Source organism: Bradysia coprophila, unplaced genomic scaffold, assembly GCF_014529535.1.
Source record: "Bradysia coprophila strain Holo2 unplaced genomic scaffold, BU_Bcop_v1 contig_232, whole genome shotgun sequence".
Taxonomy (NCBI): Eukaryota; Metazoa; Arthropoda; class Insecta; order Diptera; family Sciaridae; genus Bradysia; species Bradysia coprophila.
In genome coordinates this window covers 4,177,089-4,181,186 of record NW_023503493.1, presented here as the reverse complement: position 1 = coordinate 4,181,186, position 4,098 = coordinate 4,177,089, and the positions used below count along the sequence as shown (strand labels likewise).

Below are 4,098 nucleotides of genomic sequence, written 5' to 3'. Positions count from 1 at the left end.
TATCAGTTGTAGTTATCTTCATGACTTTTTCAATTCCTATTTCAACTCTTCATTTAAATCAATTTTACTCTCCTCCTCGATATGCACGTCCATTGTTTTCAATTTCTCCTCCTTAAATTCTGATTCGTGCTCTGATCGAATTCTGTCGCTTGTCAGCATCGTTGAGCTCAAATTCTGTTCTTTTTCTGGTTGGAATCTGTTTCAAGTTTTGTTCTCTATTGTTATTCTCATCCTCTTCCATGATCTTTTTCTTCTGTTTCTTCTTTCCTTTTTATTTCGTCTTTTCTTCTTCCGCTTCTTTCATTTTACTTCATCCTTTCTTCTTCGTTTCTTCGTCTGCTCAAATTCTGTTGCTCTCTGCTCAAATTCTGTTGCAAACTTTATTGGTAAAATTCTGTTGTTCAAGCTCTTAAACTGTCATTCCGCTCAAGCTCTGTTGCTCAAATTCTTTTTCACTTTCTTCTCTTTTCTTTTCCAATGTTGTTGCCGTAAATGCTTTTTATCCTTCGTGCAATTGCAATCCATTCATTTGTCCATTATTCATTGCCGTTGTCTATACCAGTTTTCTTCTGTTTAAAATTCCAATCCATTACACGCCTATAGTCCTTTTTTGTAACCATTTTTCGTAACCGATAATCCTAATTTGACGAAAATAATATCTCCAGATGATCCTGGGCCCATAACCTGTTGGAATCTCTGAAGCTCTGGGACATTATGTTCAGTGAAACTCCGAAATACAAAAGAATATAAATTGAATAAACTGCTTTATATCAAAGTACAATTTAGACTGACTTCTTCTATATCGAACTACTACGATTATTCAAATTCATTCGATTGCTATGAATTCACCTCAAAGTCAAGATTCACAATTTCTCTGATTTCTCTGAGTGTATGCATTACCTTCAGTGTTTATATACTTTGACTCAAACCGCATTTCAGTACGATTTCTCAACTGAAATTGCGCTAAATTGCCAAGTTGCGGATTAATCCAAGTGCAGTGCAAGCTGAATTCATTGTAGTGCTAACGATTATAATAATAGAAATTTTGGAGATGTCAAATACTTTTCGAACATTCGTAGCATCATATTCAACCCGTTCCTTCAATTCTATAAAAACCGTTAGTTCTACACCGAACGAAATATGAACTTGCATTACCTTGAGTGTTTATTGACTTTACTTAATGTAACGTCGGCTTACGTCAAAGTATATTGTATTCCATGAAGCGATGATGGATATTTTAAGAAGGCTACATCGAATTATCTGCTCAATAGATGATATACAATACGTCATCAAATTCAATACACTTTGACGTAAGCCGACACCACAGGAAATGTGTGGATAAACAATTATGTCTGCTCGTGAAAATCTGTTCATTTTGACATTGTCCCAAACTTAAACAAAGAAAATCTTTTTCTAACTACTCTCAGTTAACAACACACTATTTTTAGCGATATATGTTTGTCAAATTGTGATACGACATTGGTACAAAGCTCATTATGTAGCTTGCTTGATGCATATCCTATTGCGAAAATATAGCGGTCTGACATTTTTAAGGCGTACGCTCGTATTTGGTAATATGACCTGTGCACATTGCTGATACTTTGTCTTGTCATTGAATAGTCTGATGGCTTCGACTTTATTCAATAAGCAGAAGCAGCAACGGTTTTTTGTACATTGTCAGGTTGGGATGAGACTCGGATATCACTTTGACACCAAGACTGCATATATTATTAGAGACGCGGGAAAACGAGATTAATAGACCAAATTCATTGCATTCTCGATTTATTTTCGACAAACTTTGTTTTTGCAATAAGTTTCAATCAAATCACGATGATGTTTGACAACAAATTGTGGTACCTGGCTCAAAACATTTATAATTGCGTACTATCTGTTCATTGTTGCCGTCGCATCCTTGACTAGCTGTTCTGCATTCAACGTCTACGTTGTTGACATATCCGAACCATCTGCAGAAAAAGGCTAACGGAAAGCATTACCAAAAAAAATATAAAGTAAGTTTAGCTTGACACCAGAAATCTGTAACCGCATAGCATTGTTCCAAGCATTAACAATAAATTGACGAATGTCAAATTTTTGGATGTTTTAGTGATACTACTTATACAACGGAAAACAAAAGGCGTCCGTGCAAAATAAGCATCCCAATACTGTGTATGTTAATGCTAGGAGCAGTGCTATGGTAACCGTTAGTACCGTCAGACGTCTGCAACATTGACAATAGCGTCAGTACGCCAAGTAAGAAAATGATTTGAATTTTCATGTTATTTTCACTGTGAGTGTTGAACTTGTTAAAGTTGAAATGCAAACTTACTACTGCTTGGTGTCGACTGAAATTGGTCCTATTATATATGTAGATATAATGCGGATATTGTGTGGAGCGTGTCGAAAAAACCAACAAATTTATAGCAGTCGTGAGTGAGTAGCTATAAATCGTGAAATAGTTTCAATGACGAAAGGAATGATATCCGCTTTTAACTCACGAAGTCTCCACACTTGCTCAATGAAAATCAAATTAGGAAGAGAAATTTTTCTGTTGTTCTTTGACATTAGTTAGAAAATAGTATTTTTCACAACGCAGGTGAGAGAATAGTCACTTTATCACATGAGAAGAAACATCCATAGCCTTTTGTTGTGTTTCTGGGGTGGCTCGCTACGCTCTGGCCACAAACAACACCCTCGATATGAGATTTCCAACTTTTCTTCCATCGGTGAACAAGTAACGACCGAGAAAGTTCTACTGCAAACGTAGATGATACAATGAAGCGAACTTGCGCTAAACTCAAAGTCAACCTAAACTTGGGCTCGGTGTGTGTTTGCGTATTAGCCTTAACTTGAGTTGTTTAGGTTGTTGTTATACTTTGGGTCTACAAAACGTTTGATAAAACGAAGCTAAACCGATCACCGTTATCGCAAAAATCCACTGAACTTTGCGGTCATTTTCATTCGAAATTGTAGCGCCATTTAAGTTCGGTTAGGTTGAAACTTCGTACTGAAATGCAGTTAGAGTTACCGATACGACCCCAGTGAAAAAATTGCGATCGACGTAATCTTCTCATTATGCAACCTTGAGCCAAACGGCGGCAAAACAGACGAGTGTGAATTCAACTTAAAAAATACAGAGACCAATTTTCGAGTGAATTCAGGTGCAGCGACGCGTCGTAATGCGTTTAGTGTAGCGCTAACAATTTCTATAGAATGTGGGTGCATGTGATAGCATGAATGTTGGAAAAGTATTTTCATGCTTCGGGGCCGAAAATGAGGGCAATTTTTCGAATGTTCTCGGGTTTCCGGCCCTCTGCATGAAAACTCACATGTGCACCTGTTTGGGACGGTTGATTTAAGGCACTTTCGCTTGTAAGCCTCACTTCGTTCGGCCTACAATCCGCGAAATTGCCTAAAATCAATCGTCCAAAACAGGTACACAAATGACTATTCCATCCAGTGATTCTATTGAAATCGTAGTTGTGCTACACTGAGGTTAGCTTGGCGTTGCACTTGAATTCACCAGCGAAACTTGGGCTACGTGTGTTTTTGAATTTCCTTGACTTCTCGTGCGTCCGTTTTTGACGCATCTAACAAACAACGCAGCAAAGTTGGCTAATGTGTTGTTAGTGGCCATATCTTCGCCTGAGGACCGTAATTCTTTCACTACGACGGATTGATTGGACAAGACCTTGGGAAATGAGCAGCACGGCTTTAAAATCCGCGCGATCAATTTCCACCTTATTGTGATAACTTTTCTGTAGGTTCCATTTGACATGTTGCCTTGTAAACTACTTTTGCCTCTCACAGACAGCAATCAGCAGTTTTACTATGGGATCTCTTACTTCATTTGATTTTAATATTTTCAAGAGATTGAAGCAAAATCTTCTACTTCATTTGATTTAAACATTCGCGTGGGATGATAACACATACTTTCGTCCGTAACAGGTTATTTCTGGCCCACTATCACTGAATGAACACATGCACGGGACATGATTTTAATGGATAATTGTTCAATGGAAAAATCAAATTGAAAAGTTCTGTATTGCATAGGCACTCCAGCTTTGTTCCCAGCTATATTTCAAATTCAATTTTCCCATA

At 37.5% G+C, this 4,098-nt stretch overlaps 1 long non-coding RNA gene across 1 annotated transcript; it reads right to left on the bottom strand.

The window, feature by feature from the left end:
* Positions 1-1,765: 1,765 nt before the first annotated feature.
* Positions 1,766-2,354, bottom strand: LOC119075993. The gene is made up of 2 exons (XR_005087528.1): positions 2,209-2,354; positions 1,766-1,977 (listed from the first exon to the last, which is right to left on the bottom strand). It is a non-coding gene; the product is annotated as an uncharacterized LOC119075993 (long non-coding RNA).
* Positions 2,355-4,098: the final 1,744 nt, after the last annotated feature.